Source organism: Lithobates pipiens, unplaced genomic scaffold (assembly GCF_037356315.1).
Source record: "Lithobates pipiens isolate NorthernLeopardFrog02 unplaced genomic scaffold, aLitPip1_a1.2 Scaffold_1, whole genome shotgun sequence".
Lineage (NCBI taxonomy): Eukaryota > Metazoa > Chordata > Amphibia > Anura > Ranidae > Lithobates > Lithobates pipiens.
Window position 1 is genome coordinate 125,306,107 of NW_027507685.1, and position 20,802 is coordinate 125,326,908.

Consider the following 20,802-nt stretch of genomic DNA (forward strand, 5'->3'; position numbering starts at 1 on the left):
CAGAAGAAATAGAAGAGAGCTAAGGCAGACCCACCACTCCCCTCCCTTTCTCCTGCAGCCAATAAGATAAATCAGTCACAATCCGTAGATTACCCTGCAGCCCAAAGGCCAATGGCAGCAGAAATATGGAAACCTATCTGGGCACAACTTTTTCAGAGACAGCCTAGCCGAGAAAATCAGCGTCTGCCCCCAGAAACTAGGGATGTCTTGTTACCTTGCACAAGAAGCCAATTAGTTCATCTGCTGAAAAGAAAGATGCTGATAGGAAGAGAAAGCAGAGTGACAGAGATATGAGTCATTCCACTTTTACTGTCCAGTCACAGACTGGGGCAGATCCAGGACAACCTGGGCTCAGAAGAAGTGGTTTGAATGATACTGGTCATCAGACTGAGGACATCTAGCAGCAAAAAAGGTACTGCAGGGGAAATCTCTGGACTGAATGCAAATATTGCAGCTGATTTTGCTATGTAATCTATTAATAGGCTATTTGTTTTTTTCAAATAATTTTTTAATGGAGTTTTGCTTTAATATTTCATAATTCATTTTACATCTGACTTAAGTTTTGGCTTAGATATACGGATGTATGTGGGCAGCCATATGCATGCAATGCTTCCTGTTTACACAGCGCAGAAAGTATATTTTTCAGCTTCTTTGATCTCTTGTAAATATATGGACAAAGTTATACCTACAGTCTCAATGGAAAAAAAACAATATAAACTGTAAGCAAGGCGACCCAAGGAGCCACAAGTCTCTGAAATATGATCATAAAAATGTAGCTCAATGAGCCAAGTGTGAAACTTAAAGAGAAACTCCACTTTTGTTGCGAAAAAAAACATTGGATCTATGTACCAATGGCAACCCGCCCAAAAAACAGAAAAAAAAAAGTCCTTTAAGTGCACTGTGTACGAGCACCTGACACAGTGCACTATGGGCAGCGTGATGTCTATGCAATCACGTGATTGCAGGTGAGACGCTTCATTTGGTTGCTTTTGGGAGTCCTTGTGGCACATAGCAATGCGCCGCAACACTCCCATATTGCAGGGATTGTTGTCGGGTTTTCTATTGGCACCGCCGTTTCTCTGTGCCAGTGTGAAACAGGAAGTGACGTCATGGCGCCGTGGATGGAACGCACTGCACGAGCAGTGCCTTCTTGCAGAATTGTACGGATTGGTAGGTTCAGAGAGTGGACCAAAATGAAAAAAATTTTATTAAAGAAAAATTTATATTGTCTTTCACTATTTAAAATGGTTGCTATGTTTTCCACATGTGGTCAGTAAGATTTGTGTAGGTTTTTGGGCGGATATTTACTAATGGTGAACACAGAGGCATAAACTGGTACAAATTACAAATCTTTGAGGCTAGGCTGTATATACCCTGATATGTGAGGCTGAGCTATATATACCCTGATCTGTGAGACTGAGCTGTATACAGTATCTTACAAAAGTGAGTACACCCCCTCACATTTTTGTAAATATTTTATTCTATCTTTTCATGTGACAATACTGAAGAAATGACACTTTGCTACAATGTAAAGTAGTGAGTTACAGCTTGTATAACAGTGTAAATTTGCTTTCCCCTCAAAATAACTCAGCACACAGCCATTAATATCTAAACTGCTGGCAACAAAAGTGAGTACACCCCTAAGTGAAAATGTCCAAATTGGGCCTAAAGTATCAATAGTTTGTGTGGCCACCATTATTTTCCAGCACTGCCTTAACCCTCTTAGGCATGGAGTTCACCAGAGCTTCACAGGCTGCTACTGGAGTCCTCTTCCACTCCTCCATGATGACATCACAGAGCTGGTGGAGACCTTGTACAAACCAATCAATATATGCTTACTGAGATTTTTTTTACCAAAAATATGTAGGAGAATACATAATGGCCTAAATTGATGAAAAAAATGTGATTTAAAAAAAAAAAAAATTGAGGTATGTTTTATTGCAGAAAAAATTATTTATATTTTTTTACAAATTGTCGGCCTTTTTTTGTTCATAGCGCAAAAAAATAAAAAACGCAGAGTTGATCGTATACCATCAAAAGAAAGCTCTATATTCTATTACAAGGGAGTGTCAGGCAGGGTCGTCAATGTATCTACATGCATATAAACTGTGCCAAATCCAAAAAGAAATGTAGCACTGGCCCCTGAAGGAGAGGCTGGTTATTTTTTTGGGCTTGCCGTTACCTTCTTGACCTCGTGTGCGTCTAGGGGTTTCCCGAGGTTGATGGCCCAACGAACTACAGAGACTGACACTGGATCCACTCTAGGGATTTTTATTTGCAAAACGTTGAACAGAACACAGTCTCTCATTAGGGAATAGAGGGTATGGGTAGGAAAGCTCAGGTACTCTTGGAACTGCTGACACTTTTGCAACTGGATATTACAGCTATCGGACAAATCCCCTTTTGGTGAATTTAGCAACCGACAGGTGATTCAGATAAAGCAAAGTCTCTTCCACAGACTTGGTTGAAGAACTTTAGAATGAAAAGTCTCTGCCACAGACTTGGTTGTAACTGAAGGATGAAATTAGAGAACTCTCATATGGTACCAGTATCTTGCAGCCGGTCCGGCAATACCATATGAGTGTGGATTCACCTGGTGTCCTTTCCAGCTTAGCTTCTAGGCTCTTGCGGAACAGCCAGCCCTGTGCGTGGCTCTATTCTGAAGACTCCTCCCCTGGTTGCGTTTTCAGTTGCTGGGTCTCTCCAAACCTGAGACGGCAAAGGACCACCTTTGAATCCTTCTTCCAGTTACTGTGCCTCGGGCTAGCCAGCCCCGGGACTCGGAAATGGATGGATCCGCACCCCAGGCCATGAGGGCCTCTGGGGGCTAGTCAGGAGAACCAGGACCATGGAGTCAGAACATACTTCTGGACCGGAACCTCAAATCACATCACCCTAGTACCTTAAAGGGATTGTAAAGTGAATAAAAAAATAAATAAAAATAACAAACATGTTATACTTACCTCCACTGTGCAGCTCGTTTTGCACAGAGTGGCCCCGAACCAGCTCTTCTGGGGTCCCTCGGCGGCTTTCTCGGCTTCCTCCCACAGGTGCTTCTCACGTTCATGCGAGCTCCCTCGCATGGTGAGAAGCATCTGCAGGCGCGCTCCCGTGATACAGCCGGCGGCTACAGCCACTCGCTGTATCACACGGCCCCACCCCCCCGGCGCTCCGCATCAGTGGATTGATTGACAGCAGCATGAGCCATTGGCTGTGCTGCTTTCCATCCATCCACTTCAGCCAATCAGCGGCCAGGCTGAACGGTGGAAAGGACGTTGGGGGACGAGTGCGGGACTTTCGAGGGGTGAGGTAAGTAAAACGGGGGGGGGCTGGGGGCACAGGCACTGTCAGATGTTTTTTCACCTTAATGCATAGAATGCAATAAGGTGAAAAAACATTTACCTTTACAACCCCTTTAAGTACCCTCTCCCAGAATACAGAGCGAGACAATGCACCCACTGATTGGTTCCGAGAAAGATTGGCACCCAATGCGTCCAACTGGACTGCATTCCAATGCCTGCCAAAGGTGAGTCCCACACCTATGGCTAAGCAGAACACAATACAGTCCAGCCAAACTGATACTGATACTGAGACCACAATTTACTACAATTAACCCTAAAACCCAACTATGGTCTGAGGAACATTTAAATTGACAAAAACATAGCGCGTGGTCTTTCAGGAGCCCGGCGCTACAGAAACAAATGGATTGTGCAAACATTCTCTCTAGCTATATGATGATGAACACACAGGCAAAGCAATTCCTCAGATACAGCTGAGATAAACCGTAGAATAATCACATACAGCTAAAGTAATGTTATACAGTACATGTTCTAAGAAGACGAAACTATGACATTACATTTGTAGTAGTTGTACCTGGTAAAACATAACATGTTGTCAAAGGCCAGAGGACTGAGGAGCAAAAAATCCAAAACAAAGTATAAACAGAAGACCTTTACGTAAGCTGATTCAGTCTACTTTCTCTACTGCAGGTGAGGCTCTTCCGCAGCGGCACTGCAGTCAGAGAGGAAGTCAAGAGGAACATATGGTTTCCTGGGTCACTGGGGAAGCATCCAATTGGATGTTGTAACCTCATGTGACTCTGGCAGCCATCTTCGGTCAGGCAGTGCCTATTTAAACCCCTGGTTCCCAGGGTTGGCAGGAATTTGCGAGTTAGTAGAGTAGAACTGGTGACAGGGAAAGGTTCCTTACATGGAGGGAAAACGTAGAGTTCGCAACTTCTCTGGACCGCATTCTTCCCCTCTCTACAGATGCTGTCAGCTCGACTGCATTCTGCTTTCTACATGCTGTTGGAACTATGAGTGTTCCCAGTTAGGCTGGTTTCCCACCGGGTTGTTTGTGAACTGTCTCTCTGCATTATGTCAATACATGTTTTTTCATTGCAGTGGAACTGAGTGTGTTATTCCACCGCACCTCGCTGCACCCCACCTACACATATAGTCCCTAAAACCTACAATGGGCAAAGAGGGTAAAATATATATATATATATATATATATATATATATATATATATATATATAGTCCAAAGTGGAGATCTATTGGTATGAGAAGAAGAAACAGAAGGTGATGAAAGTGTAAAAAGGAGAGGGGGGGGGGGGGGGGGCAGGGAAGAGGAGAAAGGGAGAGGGAGGATGAAAGGTTGAGGACAAAAGGAAAGGAACATTAGGAATTGTATCAGAATGAGACAGGTTTAAACTGTCTCCAAAGAAGTACAGAAGTATATCAATTATCTCATTACTCAGTCTATTGTATCAGATTCTAATGTTACCACTTGCAGAGCAAATGTGAGTAGCTTTCTCTTCTTAACCAGTGTCCAAGGGAGTTAGCAAGCTGAGTAGTGAAAGTAGGCTGACACAAGGAAGCCATAAGCTCATCCATCTATCTAATTATAATAATTTTAGCAAACCAAAATACCATGGGTGGGGTACCTGTTTGCAGGCCTTTCAGCATTAAAGAGGTAATAAACCCTGATGAGTTTACTTCCTCTTTCATTCCCTGCAAAGGCAAAGCATAATGGACTACTATGCATCGCATAGTAGCCCATTATGTGTCACTTACCTGACACAGGAGCCAGCGAAGTCGCCGCTGTCCCCTGTAGTCCACCGCATCCATCTTGTTGGTGGGATCTCGCAGCTCCGCCGCTGTCATTCGGCGAAGCCGTGATGACGTCACTCCCGCGCATGCGCACAGGAGCCGACACGCGCGGCAGCTCCGTCGCTGAGAATGCCGCGCTCAGTGCGCCTGCGCGCCGCTACACACATTTGACAGTTCTGGAAATATTTTATGAAATGCAGTAAAACCTTGGTTTGAGAGTACATACAGTGCCTTGCGAAAGTATTCGGCCCCCTTGAACTTTTCAACCTTTTGCCACATTTCAGGATTCAAACATAAAGATATAAAAATTTTATTTTTTGTGAAGAATCACCAACAAGTGGGACACAATTGTGAAGTGGAACGAAATCTATTGGATTTTTGAAAGTTTTTTAACTAATAAAAAAATGAAAAGTGGGGTGTGCAAAATTATTCGGCCCCCTTGCGTTAATACTTTGTAGAGCCACCTTTTGCTGCGATTACAGCTGCAAGTCACTTGGGGTATGTCCCTATCAGTTTTGCACATCGAGAGACTGAAATTCTTGCCCATTCTTCCTTGCAAAACTCGAACTCAGTGAGGTTGGATGGAGAGCGTTTGTGAACAGCAGTTTTCAGCTCTTTCCACAGATTCTCGATTGGATTCAGGTCTGGACTTTGACTTGGCCATTCTAACACCTGGATACGTTTATTTGTGAACCATTCCTTTGTAGATTTTGCTGTATGTTTGGGATCATTGTCTTGTTCGAAGATAAATCTCCGTCCCAGTTTCAGGTCTTTTGCAGACTCCAACAGGTTTTCATCCAGAATGGTCCTATATTTGGCTGCATCCATCTTCCCCTCAATTTTAACCATCTTCCCTGTCCCTGCTGAAGAAAAGCAGGCCCAAACCATGATGCTGCCACCACCATGTTTGACAGTGGGGATGGTGTGTTGAGGGTGATGAGCTGTGTTGCTTTTACACCAAACATATAGTTTTGCATTGTGGGGAAAAAGTTCGATTTTGGTTTCATCTGACCAGAGCACCTTCTTCCACATGTTTGGTGTGTCTCCCAGGTGGCTTGTGGCAAACTTTAGATGAGACTTTTTATGGATAAATGTCACTTTGAATTGCAGGTTTTGCACAGGATTGTGTTTATTTTATTTTATTTTTGTTTGAACATAACAATATGCATTATATATAAGCGGTTAGGAAGTTTACACAGTAGGATTTTTTGTGGATTTTTGTGAATATACAAATATTTATTTTCTGCACCTTTATTTACTTTTTGCACTAAATGCACCTGTGACACACACCCCTAAGCCCTTGTACACACGGTCGGACATTCCGACAACAAAATCTGTCGGATTTTGTCCGACGGATTTTGTCCGAAACCGGTGTTGCATACACACGGTTGGACAAAGTTGTCAGAAAATCCGATCGTTCTGAACATGATGACGTTATTTCGTTACAACGGGACTACGTTCAGGCTAGTAGCCAATAGCTTTGGTCTAGGAATTTGATCTGAGCATTCGTGGCACTTTGTCCGATCGGAATTCTCTACACACAATCGGACAAAGTCCGATCGGATAATGTTATCGGAAAGTTTTATAGCCCAGCTCTAAAATTTTGTCCGTCGGATATTCTGATGAAAACAGTCCGATGGAGCCCACACACAGTCGGATTATCCATCGGAATGTCCAACCGTGTGTACAAGGGCTTAGTATTTAGAGGTTGTAGGTCACCTCTTAATAAGAGCAGTGCCATGCCCATCCCCTCCTTTTCACATTTCTTCTAGATTCACCTTAGGGTGAATTTATTGATAGAGGCTGCAGCTCCTCATTTTTCATTTTCACCATAAGCGCGGGGTCTAATTTTTGTCAGCGGGAGATCTCTCCATTGATCTCCACTGAGCCGGCGGATGACAGGTCCCTCTCTTCTCACTGAGCAGGGAGGGGCCTGTCAGAGCGCCTCTGCTTGCTATGGAGAGATCGGACGAAAATGGACAGCATGTCCGTTTTCATCAGATCTCACTCGATCCGATGCACCAGGGACAGATGTGAACATAGGGCCATCCGTCTGATTTTAGCGGATCGGACCGGTTGGATGTCAGCGGACATGTCACCGCTGACATCCGTCGCGCCATAGACTAACATAGAGCAACCGTTCAGGTCCGCCGACAAAACTGACCTAAACGGTCCGACAGTGTGAAAGGGGCCTAAAGGAAAAAAGTTGGTGGAATGCCATTGGGCATTGTCAGGTATGACATTAATGCCCAAATATCTGAAGCTGGAGCTTGACCACTGAAAGGGGAAGGAAGAACTGATACAGTCTGGTTTCATGTGAAGTTCTAAAGAAATATTTAATACTTTGGATTTGGAGTAGTTTATCTTAAAATTAGATAGAACTCCATATTGCTTAAAAAGAAATATTAAGTTAAGGAGAGAGTTCTCCAGTTTGGCACATGCCAGCAATCTGTAGTGTGTTGAGGCTGTGTGTACCCCTCTAGCATATCAGGATTAGTCTGAATTGTGCAGAAAAAAGGTCCAAGAGTCAAAAAGAAGTTCAATGGGGAGAGGGGGCATCCCTGCCTGATACCATTTAATAGTGAAATAATCTCACCATGTTTCATTTGTTTGAACAGCTGCCTGAGGGATATTGTATGAAGCCGATATCCAGGCTAGCATGTGGGCTCACAGGCATACATGGGAAAGAATGGAGCCTAGAAATTGCCTTACAGGTGTCTGTTGAGAGCAGCATAAGAGGTGAGGCTTTTGATCGAGCTAGGTGGATCAAATCTATGACTCTAGCACAGCCTTTCTCAACCTTTTCAACACAGAAGAACCCTTGAAATAGTCCTGCGGTCTAATGGAAACCCAGCTAAAAAATCTAAATCTACAACTCATGATACATTAGTGTGATGGTCAATGAGAAGAATGGTCCTTACACTTGTGGACATTGGGAAGAATTATGTCCTTACAAATAGTTAAAAAGATGGTGTCAGTGGGAACTTTTCTGAGAGGCAGAAATTGCCCAATGCTGAAGGAACCCTTAGCAACCTCTGGAGGAACCCTGGTTGAGAATCACAACTTTAGCAGTATTCTCATGGGCTTCTCTTTGGTGAGAACATGAGCAGCATGAACCAGCTGTTGTGAACGCTGGAGGAGTCTATTCGCTAACATTTTTTAAAACAACTTAAAGGGGTTGTAAAGCTTTGTTTTTTATTTTCGAAATAAGTTCCTTTACGCTAGTTCATTGTTGGTTCACTTACATTTTCCTTCGATTTCCCTTCTAAATGTTTTTTTCTTTGTCTGAATTTCTCACTTCCTGTTTCTCCTCAGTAAACTTCACACCATCATCCGAGCGGTGTCTAGTCAGCCAGAACAGCTTACTGAACAGCTTACTGACGAGGAACAGAAGAAAGGGAAATTGAAGGAAAAGGTAAGTGAACCAACAATGCACTAGCTTAAAGGAACCTATTTCAAAAATAAAAAACAAACCTTTACAACCCCTTTAATGCTGAAGGCCTGTAGCTACTGCATTGTATAAGCTCCTCATGAGGTTTAGGGAAGAATGATATGTGTGCTCTTAGGGAATCAGCAGAGAAGCAGTCTCCTTTGATCAAAAGAGTTAGAGGCCTTCAAGCAGTATTGAACCCAAAACCAAAAAATGTAAATATTACAGCTTAACAATCATTAGCTTTGGTGAGATTTCTTTTTTTATTTTTAGGCTTTTTTTTCCTATTGAATTTTTATTCCTAGTGATCTAGCCAGTAACACACTTCTTGTATTAGAGTGCCCCCAATCTGGAAGAAGGAGGCACAGCAGACCGCAGCATTGTCAGTCTGGGAGGAGGAGAGTTTTAGATGCACTAGCAGATTTCAATACACTATCGACGTGAATCCAAACTCCAGCTCACACTTTACAACTAATTACAGCAAACAGTGTTTTTCCTTTTGAGTAAAAATTTCACATAAATAAATAAAAGCTAATCATTGTAAGCAAGCCTGTTAGCGGTAAATGGTTTGTCTCATCCCTGTAAACTGATACATCAGCAGGAGACAATAGACTTACTGGTTGAACCACCAGATGAAAATAGAAAAAAAAAAGCTTAAAAAAGAAAACAAATGCAGATATCACATCTAAAAATTGTTAAGATGCAATGTTTGCTTTTAGGCTTAATACCGTTTGCAGCAAAAATGGCGCTAAATTGAGTTTGAAAGGGAGCGATATGTCATCAGGGCCAGGAGTTTTGCCCGTCTGAGTTGCTGAGACTGCACTTTCCAATTCTTCTGAAAAATGATGGCTTCAAGAGTCTCTAATTTCCTTAGGGAGGATCAGTGGGCCTGATTTCTGAAGGTGGTAATTAGGGATGAGCCGAACACCCCCGGTTCGGTTCGCACCAGAACTTTCGAACGGACCCCAAATTCGTAACTTTAGAACCCCATTGAAGTCTATGGGACTCGAATGTTCGAAATTAAAAGTGCTAATTTTAACGGCTAATATGCAAGATGCTGTCCTAAAAAGGGTTTGGGGACCTGGCTCCTGCCCCAGGGGACATGGGTCAATGCCTAAAATGTTTTTAAAAATGGCCGTTTTGGCGGGAGCACTGATTTTAATGACGATTAAAGTGAAAAAAAAAGTGAAATATTCCTTTAAATATCCTGCCTGGGGGGTGTCTGTAGTACGCCTGTGAAGTGCCACGTGTTTCCCGTGTTTAGAACAGTCCCTGCACAAAATGACATTTAACGGAAATAACATCATTTAAAACTGCTTGCGGTTTTAATGGTATATCTGGTTCCTGCAATATGGTTGAAAATCATTGAGAAAAATGGCATGGGTAGCCCTCCTTGCCCATTACCAGCCCCTTTGGGTCTTGTACGCATATTAAGGGGAACCCCGTACCCATATTAAAAAAAGGAAATGCGTGTGGCCCCCAGGCCCTATATACTCAGAACAGCAGTATACAGGCGGTGCGAACAATATAGGGACTGTGTAGGTTTGTTGTGTTAAGTTGAATCTGTTTGTAATTTTCAACTGGTACATTTTTAAAGTGTAGCTCCAGTCAAAAAAACTATTTTTAAGCTTTTTGGAAAACATAGGGAAGGGTTATCACCCCTGTATAATTTGTTTTGTCGTCCATCTTTTTTCATCTCACTTGCTGTTGTCTCCTTCCGTTTGCAAGTAGGAGATGTTTCTAAGTTGGATGTATGAAAGTAGGGGCCTGCCCTATATGCTCTGCAGAAATGGCGGAACAAGGTGTTGATTTTGCCACAACATTGTAAGCCCTCAAAGTGACTCTTGGTGGGCGCTGGAGCGCCCTGCTGTGAACGATTATATAAAGAATTGTAATTACATGCCATTGTTGAACAGTGGTAGAAAAATTGACCTTTGGTGGTTGTGGTGCTGGTGCCACAACACTATAAGTCCTCACAGTTACTCTGGGTGGGCACAGGAACGGGCCCTCCTGTGAAATATTATATCAAGAATTGTAATTACATGTCCCTGTTAAACAGGGGCAGAAAAATTGGGCCATAGGCACTGGTGCTGGTGCCACCACACTGCAACCTCTCCCATATACTCTAGTTTTAGTGCAGGAATTACCCCTGCTGCAAAGCATTGCATCAAAAATTGTAATTAAACGCCCCTGTTAAACAGGGGCAGAAAAATTGGGCTGATGGCATCACCCAGAACCAAAAATGTTCTTCCAACATATCAGCGGAGGAGGAAGAGGATAGACAATCAACATAACAGGACAGTCACTCAGCATCAGCATAGGCAGTCTTGAAGGGATGTGATATTTAAAAAAAAATTATTTGGTTACATCAGCTTCAGGTGCTTGGTAGCTGTGGGTGATCCAAGACTGATTCATCTTGATGAAGGTCAGTCGATCAACTGATTCGGTGGACAGGCGCACCCTGTGATTGGTAACAAAGCCACCAGCAGCACTGAAGGTGCGTTACAAAAGAACGCTGGATGCAGGACAGGCCAGTAGCTCAATTGCATACTGTGCAAGTTCTGGCCAGTGATCCATCCTCAAGACCCAGTAAGCCAGAGGATTTTCGGTGGGAAAGGTGTCCAAGTCTGACCTTGCCCCTAGGTATTCCTGTACCATGTAAATCAGACGCTGGCGATGGGTGCTGGAACCGATCATACCTTGGGGCTGCGGACTAAAAAATTATCTGAAAGCATCAGACAGACGGCCACCTTCTCCACCGCTCCTTCTGACCGATGCCTCAGCAACACGTTGTCCAGGACCAGGAGTTTGTAACCTCCCAGTCTCTGGGAACGCCTTGCACAGACCTTTCTGCAAGGCCTCCCGGAGATGTCTCATCCTCTGCTCCCTCTGCGATGGCAAGATAAGGTCGGCAACCTTACCCTTGTACCGTGGATCAAGGAGAGTGGCCAGCCAGTAATGGTCCCTCTCCTTGATCCGAAGAATACGAGGATCCTTCCGCAGGCTTTGCAGGATCAGGGAGGCCATGCAGCGTAGGTTAGCTGAGGCATTCGGTCCGGAATCCTCTGGGTCACTAAGGACAACATGATCCGCAGCTACCTCCTCCCAGCCACGTACAAGTCCACGGGTTTCTTGGGACTGTAAATCATCCCTACAAGACTGCTGCTGCTGCTGAGTGCCAGCCTCCACCTCCATGCTGACACAATCATCCTCCTCCTCCTCTTCCTCCTCCTCATCCTCTTCCTGTGTGATGGGTGGCACAGCAGGAACACTGTCTGGATAAAGGGGGCCTTGAGAGGCAAGGAAGTCCTCCTCTTCCTGCCTCTGTTCTGCCTCAGGTTCCCTGTCCATTATTCCACGCAGCGTATGCTCCAAGAGGTGGACAAGAGATACAGTGTCAGGCCGCGTACACACGCGGGGACTGTTCGCCCAACTTTGTCCGCTGAACAGTGTTTCGGCGGACAGTCCGCTCGTGTGTGGGCTTTCAGCGGACAGTTTCAGCGAACAGTCCGCTGAACAAGGTTTTTCGGAATTTCCGAAAAACTGTCTGCTGAAACTTTGTTTCAGCGAACAGTCCCCTCGTGTGTAGGCTTGTTCGTCAAACTAAGTTCCGCGCATGCTCAGAAAGGATTTACACGCCGAAAGTTATAATGCAGTGTATAGGACGTCGTATTTTTCGTCCCGTCGTACGTGCCGTTCATGTCATCGCGCACGGTTTCAGCAAACTGTTCGTTCGTCGTGTGTGGCCATGTCCGTCCATGCTAATTTTGAGCGGACTGTTTGCTGAAACTGTTTGACGGACAAAGTTGGGCGAACAGTCCCCGCGTGTGTACGCGGCCTCACTGATGCATGCACTGTCACCGCTCACCATCCTTGTGGCCTCCTCAAATGGTGACAGGACAGTGCATGCATCCCTGATCATGCCCCACTGGCGTGGTGAGAAAAAACTGAGCTCCCCTGACCCTGTCCTGGTGCCGTAGTCGCACAGGTACTCATTGATGGCCCTCTGCTGCGTGTGCAGCCGCTGCAGCATGGCCAACGTTGAGTTCCACCTGGTGGGCATGTCAAATATAAGGCGGTTCTTGGGCAGATTCAACTCCTTTTGGAGCTCAGCCAGCCGAGCACAGGCATTAAATGATCGGCGGAAATGCACACAGACTTTCCTGGCCTGCTTCAGGACATCCTGTAAGCCAGGGTACCTGCCCAAGAACCGCTGCACCACCAGGTTAAGGACGTGAGCTACACAGGGCACATGGGTCAGTTGTCCCTGTCGGAGGGTGGAGAGGAGGTTGGTGCCATTGTCGCAAACCACCATTCCTGGCTTAAGCTGGCGTGGTGTCAACCACCTCTCGGCCTGCCCCTGCAGAGCTGAAAAAACATCCGCCCCAGTGTGGCTCCTGTCCCCCAAACAAACCAGCGCAAGCACGGCATGGCATCGCTTTGCCTGCGTACTTGCGTAGCCCCTGGAACCACGTTGGACATGTGCTTCCTCCTCCTCCTCCATCCTCTCTCCTACCAGGCACCCACGTGGAGTCAGTGCCCTCATCATCCCCTCCCTCTTCATCGCTGGAGCAAACCTGGCTGCAGCTTGTGGAACATGACTGCCAAATTACTGTCCTTCTTGAGCATCCCCTCTCTCTGCATTCACGCTACTGCCTTCCTCTAGCTGAGTATCATCATCAGAGCCTACAAAACACTGGGCATCCTCCTGGAGCATGTACCCAACACTGTGCTCAAAGAGTTCAGGAGACTCCTCAGGAGGACGTGGTGGGTCTAGGGAAGGAGTCACTGATGATGACATTGAGAGGAGGGAAGACACAGAGCCTGCTTGCCCTCTTTTATCGGCTCGCGCCTGTCTGCCTCTCCTTGCTGGCCTTCCAGACATGGTAATGGCCTGAAGGGAGTTGGGAAAAACAGCAATTGGGTAGTGTATATTGTGCTGGAGGCACACACAACTTCCAATAACTCCTGCAGATGGCAGATGGCTCAAATAGAGAAGAGCTATGTAGGTGGATATAGCGGTGTATACTGGGTTCAGAGCATGCAGACAGCACGCACAAGCTCCTACCGCTGACTGCAAGCTCTATTTAAAACAAGCAAGATAGTTTGCTATATAGGTGGATATAGCGGTGTGTACTGGGTTCAGAGCACGCAGACAGCACGCACAAGCTCCTACCGCTGACTGCAAGCTCTATTTAAAACGAGCAAGATAGTTTGCTATATAGGTGGATATAGCGGTGTGTACTGGGTTCAGAGCACGCAGACAGCACGCACAAGCTCCTACCGCTGACTGCAAGCTCTATTTAAAACGAGCAAGATAGTTTGCTATATAGGTGGATATAGCGGTGTATACTGGTTTCAGAGCACGCAGACAGCACGCACAAGCTCCTACCGCTGACTGCAAGCTCTATTTAAAACAAGCAAGATAGTTTTCTATATAGGTGGATATAGCGGTGTGTACTGGGTTCAGAGCACGCAGACAGCACGCACAAGCTCCTACCTCTGACTGCAAGCTCTATTTAAAACAAGCAAGATAGTTTGCTATATAGGTGGATATAGCAGTGTGTACTGGGTTCAGAGCACGCAGACAGCATGCACAAGCTCCTACCGCTGACTGCAAGCTCTATTTAAAACGAGCAAGATAGTTTGCTATATAGGTGGATATAGCGGTGTGTACTGGGTTCAGAGCACGCAGACAGCACGCACAAGCTCCTAAGACTGACTGCAAGCTCTATTATAAAAGATAGATATATCGATAGCTATATAGGTGAATATAGCGGTGTATACTGTGGTCAGGGCACGCAGACAACAACCACTACAGAAGAGCAAGAACGAAAAATCAGCCGATAATGGTCAGTGTATACTGTGTTGAAGGTACACAGAACACCCACTAACTGCTTCAGACGCCAACACACTACACAAGGCCGCTGCGCTGGCGGCCTTATATAGTGTGGGGCGTGTACTACACAGCCTGAGCTATGATTGGCCACAGGCATCCTGGCTCTCCTCGCTGCCGGCGCTGTGATTGGCCAAGCATGCGGGGTCACAGTGCATGCTTGGCCAATCGTTATGGGCCGTTCGCGCCAAATTCTTATGGCGCTCACAGCCCACAATGCACTGCGATGGCGCAGTGCATTGCTGGCTCATGATTGGCCAAGCATGCGGGGTCACAGTGCATGCTTGGCCAATCATGAGCCAGCAATGCACTGCGCCATCGCAGTGCATTGTGGGCTGTGAGCGCCATAAGAATTTGGCGCGAACGGCCCATAACGCTCGGAATTCACTGAACGGCGAACAGCCGATGTTCAAGTCGAACGTATGTTCGACTCGAACACGAAGCTCATCCCTAGTGGTAATAAACACATATTTGTCAATCAGCCTGTAGGTAGGATACAGTGAGGTGTCCCGGCAGCAAGAATGCACACAGAAGCCGAGATGGATGAGAACAGTATATTGTCAGAGTTCCAACAATAAGCAAACAGGCCCAGCAGGTAGGCACACCTGACTGGAGTCACATACAAACAGCGGTAGAGGATTGAGATCTTGGAAAGATGCCGACAGCTTCTGCAGCAGGGATCGGGAATGCAGCCTGGCCGGTCCACACCCAAATAGGTGGCTTCCCTTCACCTACTCCTCAGGAACCCTTCCCTGGCATTAAGCACTGTCCCTGCTAGACAGGGAACCTGTCTCTACACTAGCCACTCACAACTCTCAGAAAACCCCTGAGCCAGAGTATTAAAAAGACTCTGCCTGACCCAAGATGGTCACCAAAGTCACATGGGGCACCAGCGTCCAATCCAACAGCTGTCTCCCTGTAACTGCCAGAAGTCATTGAAGAACCACGTTTTTCACAACTTTCTTTCCCTTCTGCATTGCCACTTTGGTTGAGCGCCACCTAGAATGGGAAATACAGACTGCACCTGCCTACAAGCCAGATTTCTAGCTGTACAATTTGTGTTAATAATGTGCAAACATTCTGTAATGTCTGTAAGGATTTAAATTGCATAAATCAGAGGGCAGATATTGCTGTTTGCAGCCTCTAGGAACCCCACCATGCTGGCCTAGCTTGGATTGGACACACAATACTCATGAACCTAGGGCAGGGGGCAGCATCAAGTCTCAGAATGTACAAACTGTCAAAACATTTTCCTTAGTTTGCTTTTGTTTTTTTTTAATGGCCACTTGTGACTAAATTTAGCAACCAAACTCTAACAGAAGGGGGGTGCAGAGGATGTTAAGGGCCGGTTCACACTGCGAGCCGCGGCGAGGCGTCTCCGACTTCCTCGCCGCGACTTGCAGGGGGGGTCAGCGGCGACTTGCAGAGGACTTCTGCATAGAAGTCAATGCAAGTCGCCCCCGAAGTCGCCCCGAAGTAGTACAGGAACCTTTTTTCTGAGTCGAGCCGTGTCGCCTCGCCTCGCGTCGCAGTGTGAACCGGCCCTAAGAGGAGTCAGGACACCTTGCCATTTTGGTCCATGTCTTGCTCTGTATAGGAAAATCATATAAAAAAATACTTCGCTATATTAGTGAGACAGTAGCAGCCAGCACTACAATCTAACAAAAATTGTGTGGAAAAATGAAATTTAAAAAGTTCATCGCAACCTTGGGTAGACCATTTCCTACCAAAAGATTTTGATACGCGTCTTATGGCCCCTTAACTCACGCTGATTATTAGTCTGGACTCTGTGGGTCGCCCGGGCCCCCCGACCTTACCTTTTTCTCCTCTTTCTTCGCTTCCCATCTTCTTCTATGTACTTTCTCTTATTTTCTTTTCTCCTTTTCATTCTATTTTTCCCTCTGTTCTCTTCTCTCTCTCTTGGTTACGAATGTAAAATTCTTCCTGCGGAACACTACTCTGCAAACTCACCTGCTGTGAGTGCTGCCACCACAACATTGTTTGTAACATGTTTCCCTACCAATGGAACTGGTTAACTTTTTTTTTTTTTTTTTTTTTTTTCTTTCTCTTTCTTTTTCTTTTGTATTCTGTAAAGACCCCCTACTGGGATGCTTCCTGTTTGCCTACTCTAGTATATGGCGGGTTCACGAGTGTGCTTTAGTACTATTTGGTCTATATCCGTTGGCGGACAATGGTGGCAACCTGTTAAACTATAATCTGTATCAGTTGTTAATGTAAATTGTTCTGCTTACTTCTGTACACCTTGTTTGACTTTTCAATAAAATATTTGAAACGAAAAAAAAAAAAAAAAAAAAAGTTCATCGCTAAATATAAAAAAATAATATTGACATATCAACATAATAAAGTGCACTGTGCAAAAACGTGACTTCCATACACAACCAAATATAAAAGTTTAAGTGACCTGAACAACATCAACTGAATATTCAGAGTATTGACTTAAGGAGTCACCAGGATATATGTATCCACCACCCATGGGAGGAGATTGAATACGCTTACCATGAGGCAGCATCAACCAAGAATGTGGTGCTAAGGATCAAGATGGTAGTCACGAAGATGGTATCCAAAAGTAAGGGCGGCAAAGTTCTCCTCCACAGCCGAACTGATAAATTCCGGGACATCAAGCATCAATAAAATGTCTCCTTATTGTGATCACAAAGGCATAGGAAAATGGGTGCAATGGCATGGAAAGGACTCATCAAACTGACGCGTTTTGTCATCAAAGACTTAAACTGGGGTATGAGCTCTGTATAACTAGGGTAGGAGCTCTGTATAAGTATACCTGTGAACTTATACAGTTGGAGAGCCTGAGATTGGGGCAAGGGTAAGAGATAAGGTAAAGGCAGGCGCTAATAGTGGGGCACAAAATTCACCATGCCAAAGTGTTAGCCATGGTATAACAGTGGCTGCAAGCAAATGGGGAGCTAACTGTGCTGTGGGTTAATAGATACTGGTCAGCAGTGGATTAATTTTTATAGTAATATAGTCCTCTGAACAAACAACACTGACTTAACAATATGGTGGCAAAATAAAAAGGCATTTCTGACGATGTATGGAGGACAAACAAGCAATTGTTAGAATACATAGGCAAAAATAGGCAATCATGACAATACAAAGGCAACAAATAGGCTAGCATTACAATATGAGGGCAACAAATGAGCACATGTGACAGCTTTGGAGTTAAAAATAGGTGATCATGACAATAAAAAGCAATGATAATAACAGTGATAGTAGTGATAACAAGGATGACATACTTCAATCCTTTATGAAGCAACTAGTTGCAGTATAAATGCTAAGACATGTAATTCCACAAAGACATATCAGATACAATTCAAACACCCATTTATTAATATTACAGTCTTCAAATAGGTAAATATGAGCTGACTGCTAGATAAACACACACATCATGCTTTGGCTAAGAATACTGGCTAGAAAACTAATCTGACCTATAAAAAGCCAATGTATCGCCCTGCAGCCATGCGTGCAGAGGACAAACATGATAGGCTATATATTACTCCTGCCTATTATTGTGGAGGCTATATAATGTCCAGGGTTGTGCTCTGCAGGTAAGGTGACATCATCATAAAGACCTGACAATGTCTGTGTTGCAGCCCATATTGCATGACCCTATGGCCAACCACACAAAGATACTATAGCCTCCCAAAATAAGCATGTGATGTACAGTATAAGTGCAGCCATGATCACTGTGGTGTATGCAGTTCTGCTGCATCCATCCAGCCCTATCCATAGAGAACAGACAATTATGTACACATACTGGCCACCACACTCCCATGACTAAGGGAGATGCCTATTTCGTGAGGCTCCCCAAACAGCACAATACCCCCTCTTAACGAAAATAGCTTATAAATTGACCAGACGACACATTCTCTTCTTTTGGAGTCGAATGGCCATAGCAGCCTTCTTTTTATTATTATCAACATATGAAAATACAAAAATCTTATAAAAAACATAACTTAATGCATATAAATACATTTTACAACAAAAACATTATAAACCAAATATATAAATAACCCAGTATTACACATTTTGATCTAGAGGTCTTTGAAGGTAAATTATAATTTTCAACCAACTAGTTGTATCGGTACACCCATGAACAGGCCCCCCGCCGCGTATTACGAAAGCTCGGGGACAAAAAAACATCGACTTCCTTCCAGATACAACCTTCTGCACCATCTTTACCATTTAAGGGAATGGACACCCATATCTCCATATGAGCCCAACTCCCCTAGACCTCCATTATTTTTTAGCACCACCTTCAAAGACCCCATAGACCCAATGCTGCTACGACAAAATAAAGCAACCATTCTAACAAGCCCACCACCGTTAAGAAAAAGACCTCCCAATGGAAAACAAAAAATGCCCCAAGACCAAACCCACCTGTACCCATAACCACAATAAGGGGAGGGAGGGTGGGAAACAGCTCCTTCACTATCACTAAAATGGCGCAGACTGTTCGCGCGTGCGCGCAAGCTCCGCCCACCCCGACGCACGTCGTCACGTCACAGCATACTCACCTTGCTTCCGCCGCCTCACGTCTGCCTCCCCTCGTCATGCCGGGCCCTCCCCCTAGTGCCTGTGTCCGGGCCGTTCCTTGACTAAGGGAGATGCCTATTTCGTGAGGCTCCCCAAACAGCACAATACCCCCTCTTAACGAAAATAGCTTATAAATTGACCAGACGACACATTCTCTTCTTTTGGAGTCGAATGGCCATAGCAGCCTTCTTTTTATTATTATCAACATATGAAAATACAAAAATCTTATAAAAAACATAACTTAATGCATATAAATACATTTTACAACAAAAACATTATAAACCAAATATATAAATAACCCAGTATTACACATTTTGATCTAGAGGTCTTTGAAGGTAAATTATAATTTTCAACCAACTAGTTGTATCGGTACACCCATGAACAGGCCCCCCGCCGCGTATTACGAAAGCTCGGGGACAAAAAAACATCGACTTCCTTCCAGATACAACCTTCTGCACCATCTTTACCATTTAAGGGAATGGACACCCATATCTCCATATGAGCCCAACTCCCCTAGACCTCCATTATTTTTTAGCACCACCTTCAAAGACCCCATAGACCCAATGCTGCTACGACAAAATAAAGCAACCATTCTAACAAGCCCACCACCGTTAAGAAAAAGACCTCCCAATGGAAAACAAAAAATGCCCCAAGACCAAACCCACCTGTACCCATAACCACAATAAGGGGAGGGAGGGTGGGAAACAGCTCCTTCACTATCACTAAAATGGCGCAGACTGTTCGCGCGTGCGCGCAAGCTCCGCCCACCCCGACGCACGTCGTCACGTCACAGCATACTCACCTTGCTTCCGCCGCCTCACGTCTGCCTCCCCTCGTCATGTCGGGCCCTCCCCCTAGTGCCTGTGTCCGGGCCGTTCCTTGACTAAGGGAGATGCCTATTTCGTGAGGCTCCCCAAACAGCACAATACCCCCTCTTAACGAAAATAGCTTATAAATTGACCAGACGACACATTCTCTTCTTTTGGAGTCGAATGGCCATAGCAGCCTTCTTTTTATTATTATCAACATATGAAAATACAAAAATCTTATAAAAAACATAACTTAATGCATATAAATACATTTTACAACAAAAACATTATAAACCAAATATATAAATAACCCAGTATTACACATTTTGATCTAGAGGTCTTTGAAGGTAAATTATAATTTTCAACCAACTAGTTGTATCGGTACACCCATGAACAGGCCCCCCGCCGCGTATTACGAAAGCTCGGGGACAAAAAACCATCGACTTCCTTCCAGATACAACCTTCTGCACCATCTTTACCATTTAAGGGAATGGACACCCATATCTCCATATGAGCCCAACTCCCCTAGACCTCCATTATTTTTTAGCACCACCTTCAAAGACCCCATAGACCCAATGCCACAGCACGCGCACGTGAAAACCTTACGTGCGTGTCGCCCTCCACATCCTAAACGCCCGCTGAATGCCATCCTGCAAACCCAGCTGCCAAAGATCAATCCCGATGGCATTCAGGTGTACACCATCTGTACGCAAAAAACGCCAAGTCTCCTCCTCCAAATCCCGGTGACGAACCGCCAAACCCCCGTTCCGCGCAAAGAACTTGGCCACCGCTTTGTTCACCTTAACCCGAGCTCTGTTCAGGCCCGCAACAGAGCGAGCCAAGCGCCAAGCAGTCCTGGCCACAATGTCAGACCATACAAAAATAGTGTCTGGAAAAGAAGATTGCAGCCGTAATAGATCAAATTTGATGTCCCGCACCAACTCCCGCGCGCAGCGCAAACCCAGATCGTTACCCCTAACATG